The sequence below is a fragment of the Vombatus ursinus genome, unplaced genomic scaffold (assembly GCF_900497805.2).
Source record: "Vombatus ursinus unplaced genomic scaffold, bare-nosed wombat genome assembly UNPS02014794.1, whole genome shotgun sequence".
NCBI lineage: Eukaryota > Metazoa > Chordata > Mammalia > Diprotodontia > Vombatidae > Vombatus > Vombatus ursinus.
Genome location: NW_020954572.1, coordinates 16,703,445 through 16,718,194, shown reverse-complemented (window position 1 = coordinate 16,718,194; position 14,750 = coordinate 16,703,445).

Below are 14,750 nucleotides of genomic sequence, written 5' to 3'. Positions count from 1 at the left end.
AAAAAAAAAAAAAACCCAACAACTACATACAAACAAGACATATGCTTGGCAAATTGGGGGTAATTAAGAGAGAGAAGGCACTAGAATTAAGGGAGATTGGGAAAGATTTCCTATAGAAGGCAGAATTTTAGCTGGGACTTGAAGGAACCCAGGGAAGCCAGGAAGTAGAGATGAGGAGGGGGAGAGTTCTATATATGGAGAAAAACCAGTGAAAATGTCAAAAGTCAGGAAATGGAGTGTCTTTTGTGAGGGGTGGCAGAGAGGCCAATGTGAATAGATCACAGAGAATGTATGGGGGGGTGGGGAGGGCAGGTTGTAATGTGTTAGAAAACTAGAAAGATTAGAAAGATAGAAGTGTGAGACTAGGTTGGGGAAGGCTTTGAACACCAAAGAATTTTGTATTTCATCCTGAAGGTGATAGGGAGCTATTGGAGTTCATTGAGTTGGAGGGTGGTGGTGATAGTGTTAGGAGTAACATGTTGAGACCTGAGCTTTGGTAACATCAGTTTAACAGCTGAATGAAGGAGGATTGACTGGAGCAAGGAGAGTCTTGAGGACAGGTGTGAGGTGATAAGGCCCAGCACCAGGGTGGTGTCAGTGTCAGAGGAAAGAAGGGGAGATTTTATGAAGCTGAAATCGACAGGCTTCGGTAATAGATTGGACATGGAAGTGAGAAAAAGTGAGGAGTAAAGATTTTGAACAGGTAGGAGCAGGTAGATTTTTGACCCTTCGTGACTGAAAAAATGATGGTATCCTCAACAGTAATAGGGCAGTTAGGAAGAGGGTCAGTTTTGGGGAAGGGGAAATGATGAGTTCAGTTTTGGATATTATGAGTTTAAGATATTGTAACCCCTACCTCAAAGCCCATTGGTATGGGAATCCCTCCTTAATGGTGGAGATGAAGGTCCTGCCCTTTGTGAGAGGCCAGAGAACTCCAGTCTTTACCTGTCCCTTTTGGGATTCTTCAAGGTGAGTACCCTTTGGGGACTCATCAAGTTTCAAGTCTTCTAGTGTCAAGTCACTTTGGGTGCTTCTGGCTTCCCAGCTTTGAGAAGAAAGATGGAAGAGGCCAATCCTGATGGGGTGCTTGGGTGTCTGTGCAATTTCTCCCTGGCCTCAGAAACTCTATGTCTGACAGTTCCCAAGTACAAGCACCCAAGCACCACATCAATCTCACTTCAGGCTGCTGCAGGGAAAGACTGTGGGAAGACATGAGAGGAGCTGGCAGTCTCTATCATGTCCCTGTATCTAGCTTGTCCCACTAAAGATTTGCCCCTTGAGTATGATCTAGGACACTCTCTCTTTGTATTGTCTGTTACATATTCCTGATGCATGGTTTCTCTGATTTCTCATTAGTATAAATGAATTTTCTTTAAAAAAAAAAGTTTTCTTTGCTAATGGTTATGCGTGTTCGTTGTGGAACTGGTATTAGGTGGGGAAGGTGTCAAACCTTGGATTCTTCCTTAAACTCACTTCCCTCTATCCTCAGCCCCGGTGATAAAGCAATCAGAAGTTAGAATGAAGCCAATCATGTCCTCTGGACTAATAATATTTAAGGGAGCAGGTAGATGTAATTCTCTCCCTCCCCCTTAAATAATATTTAAGGGAGCAAAGTAGTCTTTGGCTCCAACTTCTTCCCCTCCTGGCAGGAATTACTCTGTCTTGGAGAAATGTAGGAGAAGAGGAGGGGAAAGAGGCCAGAAATGTCTCCTCTACCTCCCTTTAAGCCATGCAACGACAAGTCCTTGCCATACGTGGAGTGATGGAGTGGGACCCCCTCAGGTCTCTCTACACATGCCCCCCCCCCATTATATATGGGACATCCAGTTTGAGATGTCCAATGAGTAGATGAAGATGCAAGTCTGGAGGTCAACCAAGATATTGGGGCTGGATAAATAGATTTGAGAATCATCAGCATAGAGATGATGATTGAATCCATGGGATTTAATGAGATCACCACATGAGATAAGTCTAGAGGGAGGAAAGAAGAAAGTTCAGGACAGAGCCCTGTGGGACACCCTGGGTTATCAGGCATAATCTAGATGAAGATCCAATAAATGAGAAGGCATAGTCAGATGAATATGAGGAGAACCAGCAGAAAGGAATGTTATGAACACCTAGAGAAAAGAGTATCAGGGAGAAGATGATCAACATTATCAGAGGTTGCAGAGAGGTCAAGAAGGATGAGGATTGAGAAAAGGCCATTAGATTTGCCAATTAGGAGATCTTTTAGCAATTTTTGGAAAGACCTGCTTTAAACAGCTCTGACCTGGGATGGTTCCCTTCTCTTTAGACAACCTGGTGGCTCTTTATTCGCAAGGGCTTACCGTATTGGTGCTCAGCTTAGTGCAGACATCAGTCTGGCTGTAGCTCTACTGTAGCTCCAAACTCCAGAGCTCTTTTTGAATAGCAAGGTTGGGGTCAGACTTGAGAAGTCTGTGAAGAAGAAATTGAGGGGAAAGGAAGTGAAAACACTTAATATGGATGTTCTTATGGAGTTTGGCCACAAAAGGGAGGAGAGACATGGGGTGATAGCAGAGATGGATGGATCAAATAAGGGTTCTTTGAGGATGGGGAAGACATAGACATATTTGTAGGCAATAGGAAAGCAGCCAGTAGACAAAGAGAGATTGAAGATAAGTGAGAGAGTGTGTATGATAGAGAGGGCATTCTGATGGAGAGTATAATAGGTACTTTTAATAAATGCTTGACAGTGGATTGATTGGTTGATTGAGTGGTGTCTGTCCAGTGTATCAGAGTCATAAGCACAAGTTGAACATTTGGGAAAAAAATTTAAATAGAAATGTGTAATCACAGCTTTTCATTCAGTGAAACAACACTGCAGTTATTGAAAATTGTATCAATGTCCTTTGTATCCTTGTAGCATTATAAAATTTGATTCTTATAAGGATTGAGACAAAAGTAACTTGAACCTCAGTTTCTTCATCTGTAAAATGGGAGTGGGATAATTTGAATGGATACATTTTAAGATCTCTTCTAGTTCTAAATCTTAGGTCCTGGGAATAATCTCTCAAATGACCAAAAAAAAAAAAAAAAAAAAAAAAGGCTGAGGTGTCCCCCGTTTCACCCAGGCTAGAAGTATAGTGTTCACTTACAGGCCTGATCTCAATAATGACCTGCTTTAAACAGCTCTGACTTGGGATGGTTCGCTTCTCCTTAGTAAACCTGGTGGCTCTTTATTCGGAAGGGCTCACCGTACTGGTGCTCAGCTTAGTGCAGACATCAGTCTGGCCGTAGCTCTACTGCAGCTCCAAATTCTGGAGGTCAAGCCATCTACCAAATCTCAGTCATTACAGTAGCAGAGATTAAAGCCATGTGCCACCACACCTGGCCAAAGTAAATATTTTGAAGGGGCAGGGTGGCTCTCTACACTAACTTAGATTTTAAAACTGTGATGTTGGCCACCTAAGCCCTCTTGCCGCTTCTGGTCACTACTCTTCACAATTCTGTTTGGGAGGTGTTGCTGATGGCCACCACAGGGAGGCAGCACAGACTCACAGGATGGCGGAGATGGATGGGGCGGAGTGGGACAACAAGGACAAGGTCTGAGGTTGGATTGTAGAGCTGATAGATTCTCATTTGCCCGCTAATCGCTCAACTTTAGGAACATTCACTTGAGTAGTGAAGTCAGCAATGATCTCTCCATGAGTCCAAAGGGACTCCTAACCAACTTGTCTGGAGGTGGGAGATGAGGTTTCTTGGGGGTATTGGTATGGCCTCATAGAAAAGAGAGTATGGAATGGGGAGAAAGCTCAGATTCTAGTCTCTGCTGTAGAGGCTCAGTAATGAAGGAGGCATAGGATTACAAATCTAAGCATGTCAGACTTCGGAAGGGTCATCTAGTGTAATCCTGGACAATGTGGAAATATTTTCCCCCTTGGAGTTTAAGGACATTTAAAAACAGTTTTAATGATGCCTTTAAAAACAAAACAAAACATTATTATTTAGGGATGTCCTCCAAATCTTTTCTGTTCCAGAAATGAACTCTTCCTTATAACAAAGAAAGTCAGTTAAATAAAAACAAATGAGGCTATTATTGAGTCTGGCACTAGATGAAACATTCAGCTCTTGCAGTTCTCTTCTTTTGATCTGTTCTCTCAGACAATTATTGTTTTTTCCAATTACTCAGAGTTTGGCTTCTTAAGGAGATTTAGGTTGCTCACCCTCATCTGTTGCCATAGACTCAGGACTGCCAACCAACAAATTCATCAATTCTAGTAGGTGCAAAAGACTGTAGTGGAGTGTGACAATTTCTCTTGGACTTAAGTCACAACTTGCCATAGCATACCAGTAATAGTACCCAGGAAAGAGTATTGCATTTGAGGTTCAAGGAGGTAGAATCCTAATAGCCACTTACCATCTGTGTATTTAGTTAACTCTTTCTGGATCTGTTTGCTCCTGACTCTCTATACTTTTTTACCTTCCCCCAGGATGAGTACATAACCCCCAACCCCAGCTCTCTAGTGCCCTTTTCTGTTATCTTCCTCCGTTAGAATGTAATCTCCTTGAGAGTAGGGACTTTTTTTGTTTGTAATTATATTCTCAGCACTGAGCATAGTGCCCATCACAAGATAAGTGCTTAGTAAATTCTTTCTTTCCCACTGCCACCTTGACCATCATTTTCTCTGATGAAAGTCTACAACTCTGAACTTTGGGAGTAGCAATGCTTCCAGGCCATTAACTTGAGCCCTTGTCCTAGGAAGCAACCCCTGTGGAAATGCAGCCTAGCAATTGCTCCTGTTGTTCAGTTGTGTCAGACTCTTTGGGACCCCTCTGGACCATAGCACGCCAGGCCCTTCTATCCACCACTATCTCTGAGAGTCTGTCCAGGTTCCTGTTCATTGTTTCCATGATACTATCTAACCATCTCATCCTCTACCATCTCCCCTTCTGCTTGCAATAGCCTTCAATCTTTTCCAACATCAGGATCTTTCCCAGTGAATTGCTTCTTATCATTATATGGCCAAACTGTTTACACTTCAGCTTCAGCATTTGACCTTCAGGTGAATAGCCTGAATGGATTTCTTTAAGTGTTGGCTGATTTAATTTCTTTTCTGTCCAAGGGATGCTTAAAAGTCTTCTCCAGAACCACAATTCAAAAACGTTGATTCTATAGCACTCAGCTTTCCTTATAGTCCAGCTCTCAGCCATACACTGCTACTGGAAACCATAGCTTTGACTATATGGACATTTTTCAACAAAGTGATGTTTCTGCTTTTTAGTATGCTGTCCAGATTTGCCATAGCTTTCCTTCCAAGGAGCAAGCATCTTTTAATTTCATGGCTGTAGTCGCCCTCTGCAGTGTTCTTTGAGCCCAAGAATATAAAATCTGACACTGCTTCCATTTCTTCTCCTTCTATTTGCCAGGAAGTGATGAGACCAGTGGCCAAGATCTTAGCTTTTTGGCTGTTAAGCTTCAAGTCAGCTTTTACACTGTCCTCTTTCACCCTCATCAAGAGGCCCCTTAATTCTTCACTCTCTGCCATCAGAGTGGTGTCATCAGCATATCTGAGATTGTTGATATTTCTCCTAGCAGCCTTGATTCCAGCTTTTGATTCATCCAGCCTGACATTTTAAAAAAACATTTAAAAAATTTTTTTAGCAACATTATGATTTGATATTTTATTTTCCCCCAATTAAAACAATTTTTAATATTCTTTGTTTCAGATTTTGAGTTTTAAATTCTACCCCTCTTCTTCCCTCTCCCCCACCCAGCCCCAGATTAAGAACAGCCTGGTATTTTGCATGAAGTACTCCACTCCTCCAGGTGCCATAGCCACCGCTACTGACGATCCAGAAAAGAAAGTTCTTGCCACCAAAACTCTTGGCACCATCAAGTTGTTCAACATTAGAAACTGATATGATTTTATCAGTGGAAATACTATTAAAGAAGAAGCATGCCCATCTCCTTTGTAGCCGTACCCTAAAGACCATGGACCTTTCCATGTGACTTGTAGCCGAACCCTTCCATATGTATTGTCACCCTCATTAGAATGTGAGCTTTCTGAGAGTAAGAATGGATGTTGCTTTTCTGACTGTGTCCCCTTAACACAGTGCTTTGCACATGGTAAGCACTTAACAAATTTTTCATTCATTCATTTCGTATGTCCCTCTCTGTTTCTGTCTCCTGCTATAACCCCTTCCCCAGGGCATCAGTTTGTGGAGGGCTTGGATGATACTTAAATTCTCATTCTTATACTCCAGAGCCAATACTCTTAGTACTGTACCATGGCATCTCCTTGAATAAAGGCTTATTGGACTGGATTTGATAGTATTTATTAAATGATTTTCAAACCTCAAAACACTACATAACTCTGAGCTCTTAATATAAATCCTGATTCTGCTTGTGACATTGGGCAAGTTATCTCTAGCAGTAGTTGTAGCACTGGAGTCAGAAAGGCTCATCTTCCTGAGTTCAAATCTAGCCTCAGATATTTAGTAGCCCAGTGACTTTGGGCAGTTCACTTAACTCTGTTTGCCTCAGTTTCCTCATCTGTAAAATGAGCTGGAGAAGAAAATGGCAAACTACTCCAGTATCTCTGCTAAGAAAACCCCAAATGTGGTTATGAAGAGTCAGACATGACTGAAACAACTGAGCAACAAAAATAGTTGAGAAAAATGAGGCTCACAGTAGGAGTGTGCTGGTAAACGTTTAGTAGCTAGCTCTCGGGGAAAAATATGCCTGACACATTTTTAAAGTTTAATCTACATTGTTAACATTTTCTCCATCACTTTCTTAAGTCTAGAGTCCAGGGGTGGGAAACCTGCAGCCTTAAAGGCCACATGTGGCCCTCTAGGTCCTCAAGTGTAGCCCTTTGAATCCAAACTTCACAGAACAAATCCCCTTAATAAAAGGGGATAATAAAAATCTATTACAGATTTTGCTGTTCAGTCCTGTCCGACTCTTTGTGACCCCATTTGGAGTTTCCTTGGCAAAGATACTGGAGTGGTTTGCCTTTTCCTTCTCCAGCTCATTTTACAGATCAGTACACTGAGGTAGACAGGGTTAAGTGACTTGACTAATAAGTAAGAGTCTGAGGTCAGATTTGACCTCAGGAAGATAAGTCTTTCTGATTCAAGAACTCAGAAAGATAAGTCAGAAACTACAGACTCAGCACTTGTATCCACTTCACCACCAAATGTGACCTCCAACACTTACACTTACTAGCTGTGTGACCCTGGGCAAATCCCTTAATCCCTGCCTTCATAAAACTGGAGAAGGAAATGCAAACCACTCTGTACCTTTTCCAAGAAAATCCCATGGACCAACAGTCCTGAGGAGTCAGATATGGCTGAACAAAAAAGGTCAAATCAGCCTTTTTTAGCTGCCGTATTGCCTGGGTGATGCACATATTCAGTTTATAATTGACAAAACACCCAGGCTCTTTTTTTAGATTAAATGCTATTCGGCTATGCCTCTTCAATCTTCTGAAGTTGATTTTAAAAAAAAGTGTAAGACTTTACACTTTTATCTTATTAAATTTGGTCCATTGTTCTAGCCTGTTGAGATCTGTTAGGCTCCTGACTTGGTCATTAAACATTTTATTCTTCCCAGGTTTATGTCACCTGCCTGTTTGAAAATCTTGTCGTTTATGCCTTGAAGGCATTTATGAAAATGTTAACAGTGCAGGGCTTAGGAGGAGCACCCTGGGGCACAACTAAGCTAGACACCTGCCTCTAAGCTGATTTTGTTTCATTAATGACTATTTGAGTCTGCTTGTTCAAGCAGGTCCAAAGCCACCTAACTTTATTATCATACAAACAGCACTCCTCAAATTTATTTTTTTTATTTTTTTTATCTCAGGACCATTTTACACTCTTAAAAATTATTCAGGATCCCTTTATAATCCCTGAGGAGCCCAAAGGGCTTTTGTGTATGTGGGTTATATCTATCTATATTTCCTATATTAGCAATTAAATTGATAAAATTTATAATATACATGAATTCACTAAAAATTATAAACTTTACATGGTAAGTGATATAGTTTTATAAATGGCATTGCTTTACATACTTCTGCAGATCTCTATTACAGAGACAATAAGTCTGGCTTCATAGAAGACAGATGGATTCTCATATCTGCTTTTGCATTTGTGTGTTGCAATATATTGTTTTGGTGGAAACATATGAAGAGAATCTGTCCTCATGCAGATATATAGTTGGAAAAAGGAAGAGTATTTTAATAGGCAAATAAACTTTTAGCATTACCATGAAAATAATTTTGACCTTGCAAAGGATCTTGGGGACCCCTAGGGGTCTGTGGATAAGACGTTTGAGAACCACTGATCTAGACCTTATCTCTCCATGATGTTCATATGAAGTCTGCCAGAAACTCTATGTTTGCAACTTTTAAATCTGTCCCATTTTGCATAAGACTTTCTTAAATGGCAGGGAGAATGATGGCTTGATGATGAGAGCATTCATGAGAGGCAAAGTTGGCAGAAAAGCATTGGAGAGGAAAGCTATTCTTCTTTCCTCCTCCAAGAGCAAGAAGCACACAGTTCCAGACTTTCTTCAAGACTGACTCCAAGGATGAGAAACAGTAGATTCTCTTGTAATGACACTCTCAATATATCCCTGACTTCTAGCTTGCTTCTCTAGAGACTTTGGATTAGGCAGGGGCCTTCTGGTTGAGCTGAGATATCTTGTGCCCTATTTTCTGGTGTATTCTAATCTGCAGAACATCTCCAACTTTATTTGCTCTCTGCTTAGATCAATGCATTTACTGGATACTGATTATTTATAATGCTCTTTTGTGTAACTAGTGTTTGGGGGAAGGAGTCTAATATGCAGTCCTGAAACTTTGGTAACTTCTACCTTTAAAAGATAGCAGTTAGAGAAGGGACTTGAACCTAAAAAAAAGTCCTAAGGGGCAGCTAGGTAGTGCAGTGGATAGAGTACTGCCCTGGAGTCAGGAGGACTTGAATTCAAATCCAGCCTCAGACCAAACACTTGATACTTACCAGCTGTGTGACCCTGGGCAAGTCACTTAACCCCAATTGCCTTAAAAAAAAAATCCTGCCCCTAGATGGGTAACATTATTGGGGAAGATAAAATATAAGCTACTTTCTTAACAGTCTGCTGAAATGGTTCTCTCTAAAGCCCTCCTTCTACCTCTTAAACCAATTTCCTCTAGTCAGCCAAATCTAATGCTGATTCATCTTTCCAGGTCTCACTGCTCTATTTGACATGATTGACCATCCCCTCCTAGAACTTCCCTCAGTGATCTCTGGCTCTGCTCCCACTTCTCTTACCCAAATTTCTACTATCTTCTAACTGACTCTGCTCCCACCTCTCTTACCCATATTTCTACTACCTCCTAACTGCTAATTCAAGATTCCTTGCAAACTTGGAACAGTGGTCACCAGTTAACTTGTAACCTATTCAGTCACCGCAATAAAATTCTTTCTAGTAATTTAATAATGGATAGGTAGATAGAGCATTTATTAAGCACTCGCTGTGTGCCAGACACTATGCTAAAACTGGGGATGTAAATAAAAACAAATGAGTCCCTGTCTGCTGGGCTGACATGCTAATGAAGGAAGACCACACATAAAGGGGACCTGGATGGGGGGAGGAGAGGATTACATGACTGGAGATTTCCAAGGAAGGTGACAGTGACTTTGAACAGAGCAAAGTTCCATGGAATTCTGATGTCTTGGAGCTTTCTACAACGAATAACAGTTCCCTTATCTCATCACCGTGGGGACTTGGAGGTCGTTCCAAAGATGCTTCATAACAGCATGCTTGAGTTGGGTACTGGTTTGGTACCAAGACTCTAGAAGTGCACACATACTAACCACACTCTCCTCCCACTGAAACTATGTGCTCGGTTGTCCCAGGGAAAGTTGTGTAAGATGGACAGGGAATGTATAGAATTATGAAGTAGGCAAATTGGTCTTTGGTGTTCTTCTATGTCTCTCTCTTCTCATTCCTGGATTCACCTTCTTCTTCTCTTCCAAACTGGCTGGAGCCCTCTAAAAAGACTTCTCCTTTCCTTCCCTCATGCTCCAACCAGAGTTTCTCTTTCCTTAATGTCTTGGTATCAAGGATTGTTACTGGAGGAAATGATCTCATAAATTAATTCACACAAGGGCATGAGATATGAGAAACTATTAGAAATAGCTTTGTGCTATCCTCTCCCTTTGAAAACCCCTCAAGTGGCAAAGTCTCCAGTCATTAATGGTAAAATTACAAGCACTCAGTCTATTGAGGGAAAGATTTGGGGATATCAGGGCTGATCCAATGCTCCTCATTATGTATCACATAGGTGACTGTCTATTCCATTTATCTATAAAACATACCTACTGTGGAATATGAAACGATTTATACTGTCAAGATATTAGGAGACATCCTATTTTCTAGTGCTAAGGCCCAGCAAGTAAGCCGTGCCCTGAGCTTGGCATAACAACAATCCTTTGCGCTCACTCTCTGGATGATCTCAGCCAAAGCAAAATCCCAAAATTGTTTCATGTGATAATTGTATTGCTTTGACTAGCACCACGTGTTCTCTATATCCATGTTTCGGTCATGAAGCCCTGCTATGAATCAAACTTGTCACATTGTTGCTGTTACCCCTCATTGTCAGGGCTGTAGCTCCCTGAACAACCACTGGTGTAAGTATTGAGATCTCTCCACGCTGCCTTGGGACCCCCCTCATCCCCCCACTAGGAGCAGGGCTCTGGTACATTTCCTTGCAAGCCGTTTCTTTCACTTTGAAAGTAAACTTCTGTTTGATTCCTTATTCTCCTGTCTGAAGCCTGCTCTGTTTGGCTCTGGCCACCCACAGCTTAGAGGCTGGTTCCGATTGGTTGACAGTACTTTTGCAAACATAACAACAAATACACAAGAAATCTGGGTAATCATTTTCAAAGGAAAGTTTGAAGTTTCCTTTGAAAGTTAATGAAAAGTAAATCAGGAAAGGTTTTGAAAATATGCACTTTTTGTCCCAGGGAATTAAGATGGATCCAAAAGAAAGCTGAGGAGAGCTTCTACTCCCCTTTGTTAGTTAAGGAAGATCATAAATTTAGATATTGTTAAGCCCCAGTAACAGGAAGAATTGGTGAAGTCAAAATATCAGGGGTGGGGAACTTATAGCCCACATCCGGCCCTTGTCTCATTCCACTTGTCCTTGGAACAAACACAATAGCTGATATAGTGGATGTTTTGTTTTGTGGAAAGTATGGGTGGGGTTCTGATAAAAAGAACCTAGGTCTGTGATTGGGTTCAGAACTAGAGGTCCCTTGAAAGGGAGAGAGTGAACATCATAGTCCTCCAGAGACTGCAGTTGTGTGTTGTTACATTTGCTAACATATAAAGTGCTGCTATGAATATTTTGGGATTTATGCCCATCAGAGAGATTTCTGGGTTGAAAGGCGTGGACATTTTCATCACCTTTAAATTAGAATTCCAATGGCTTTCCAGATTGGTTGGACCAATTTACAGCTCTCCCAACATGTGCCTGACACTCTACAGCCCCTCTAGATTTGTTACATTTCTAACCAAATTTATTTTTTGGGGAAAAAAAATTATATCTCATAGCCTTCAGAAGCCCTTGTGCTTTCTACCTGTATAAAATTCTGAGGAAGGATTTTATTTTCCCCTCTAGGCTTATCTTGCGTAGCAGGTCTCTTTCTTTTTAAATTAAAAATGACAATTTATTAAGCAATTAACTTTAAACAAACAACAAAGTCAAATAAAAATACATTTACAGTGATTTACAGTTTAAAATAGTTTCTATGTACTATATGCCCATAACAGCTTGTTAGTTATTCTCTATTCATTCCATTCTCTGTTCACTCATCTCTGTACCTGTATATACATTTTTCCTTTTACATAGTCCTAGTTAATATGTATATTTTTATGTTTCTGCTTGTTTTGCCTTGCATAATTCCTTATTCGTTTTTCCACGTTTCTTTATATTCCTCAAATTTATCATTTTAATGGCTTTGCTGTATCCCCGTTACATTGATATACTATAGTTCATTAGCTATTCACCAACTGTTGGACACTTAGGTTGTTTCTAGTTCTTTGAAGTTAAAATAATTCTGTTATATGCATTTTAAAAAATTTAATTTAATTTATTTTTTATTACATTTTAAGCTCCAAACTCCCTCCCTCCCCATCCAGCAGTATTGAATGCCACTATTTCACACACACACACACACACACACACACACACACACACACACAATTATGCTATTCATGCTTCTGTTATTTATCAGTTCTTTCTCTGGAGGTGGATAGCATCTTCCTTCATAGGTCTTTTGTAGATGATTTGAGTATTGATGATATTTAGAATAACTTAGTTGTTCACAGTTATTCTTCAAACAATACTGCTGTTAGCTATATGCATTTTAACGGATATACTTTTTTTTCTTTAAATGACATGTTTAGGGTCCCAACAATGGGATTATTGGATCAAAAGGTATAATCATTTTTGTGGCTGTGTATTGTACTCTAAAGAGATCCTACACATTTGCACAGCAAGGTACAGAACATGTTTTTTTCCCCAATCCCAGCATCATTGAATTTCTTTAAAAAAATTTTTTTTCAAACAAAGATCTGCCTTTTCTCTCTCTCATCTTCCATACTATCCTCTTCCTCCAGCCAAACCCCATTTACAAACACATATAGTCGGCCAAAATAAATCCCTGCATTGGCCATGTCCAAAAAAAAAAAAAAGCCTCAATCAGCACGCCGTGTTCATCACCTCTGTCTCAGGACGTGAGTAGTACAGCAATGAATTGCATCACTTCCTAGTCATGCTAGTAGATCTCTTTCAAAGTATATTGACTCTGAGAATATTGGCATGGTAATAGAGTAAGGATTTATATATGGGTGATGAGCAATATCTGTTGTGTTGGTAGCAGTAGAATAGTGTTGAACACTTATTTGGTTTTCAAAGAATATTTGGTGATTGATTGGTAGAGTGCTAGATACCAAGCATTTTATTGTATAGTAGTTTAAAATATATATAATTAACAGATGATGCAAGCCAGCTGTGATCATGTAAAGGAGATTTAATAGGCCAAAGAGACCCTGTAGGAGCGGGTCCCTAAATCAGGAGCACTTTGAGCTTACCTTTCTCTGTAAGATGAATAAAAAGCAAAAGCAAAAAAAAAGATAGGCACATTATCCAGACTGAATTCCCTTTCTATGACTTTGAGAGCAGCATCAAGGCATGGTGGAAAGAACAGTAGTGGTGAAGTCAGGAATATGTGGATTTAAATCTTATCTCTGATATTTATTATCATGAAGATTATTAAACCTTTTTTTAAGCCTCAGTTTTCTCATTTGCAAAATGGGGATAATTATTCCTATCTCACAGGGTTGTTGTAAACTTTAAAGAGAAGAGATAATATATGTGCAATGGGGGTTAGACTAGAGCACTTCCCAAATTGCTGAGCATGTACTCTAGCCCCTTCTGGTGGGATACATGAGCCCTGGCTTTGCATTGAAGCAATCCTTATTGGTCTTCATGGTATCCATGGCTGTTAGGCTATGACCAAAAGGAATGGAAATCGATCAGGAAAAGCTAACTGCTCTTGGGCTAGGAGGAATAAGAAGAAATAACTTCTGGCCTTTTTTGAGGTAGCATCTTTGTGAGGACATAGTCAAAGCCAACTCTCCCTTGGACTTTGGGCAAAATCAGGAAGGGGACTTCTGCGCCTCCCTCCTCCCTAGCAGCAGCAAAAATGATTATGCAAGAACATGGGCTTACCTAGGTCAGCTTCAAACTATACCTCAAGTCCCTGGATGCCCTTTCTGGTGTGTGTGTGTGTGTGTGTGTGTGTGTGTGTGTGTGTGTGTGTCTGTGTGTGTGTGTGTGTGTGTGTGTGTGTGTGTGTGTGTGTGTTTTCCTCTGAGAACAAGTGACCAAACAGTGATCCTGAGAAATGGAGGTTTACAACCTTGGTGGTTACCTTGTGAGTTTGAGAGTTGCTGGGGATGTAGTACTTCTCCAGCAGGAGGAGATTTCTGCAAGACTTTATGTAGGAAAAGGGAAGCTCTACCAGTAAGATTCTGCAGCTGAAAGGAGTAAAGGGCAGTTTATACCTGGTTGGACAGAAGATCTGGATTTTGTGAGTTGCTTGAACAGTACAAATGTGAATGCAAATGTGAAGGTGACATTTCTCTTCAGCAGTCCTACACAGCTATTTTTGCCCCTCAGGAGAGTATAGGTGATGGGTTATTGTTTCATGTCTTCAATATTTAGTAATGAACTCTCATGAGTCTTTTGTGTTTTAAACATTTCTTCAGTGGGAAAAGAAATAAATAGCTGTCCAATACCTGATATTTACTTTGAATATTTAATACTTCTTTTAGAGGGTTAAGGGGACCTAGACATGAGCCATAACTAAATTTTGTTTAAGACATTTCTCCCAGAAATCCAGAGTAGGGGTATAATGAGTCAAAGGGTTTGAGAAAAACCTGTCCTCTTTTAAGGGTCAGATTCCCTCAAGAATGAGTAGACTATTCCTAAATCCAGAGCCAAGGTTCTTTGTGGGAAATGAACAATATATGTAAAAACTTTGCAAACCCCAAACTACTAGATAAATGTCAGTTGTTATTTTGTGAGGAGGTAGTGCCTAGGATTTTGGCCTTTATTTTGCTTTTTCTTTGAGTTTCTTTCTTTATCCTAGTTCCTTCCGCCCTCCCTCCTTCTCTTCCTTCTTTCCCTCCCTTCCTCCCTTCCTCCCTTCCTCCCTTCCTCCCTTCCTCCCTTCCT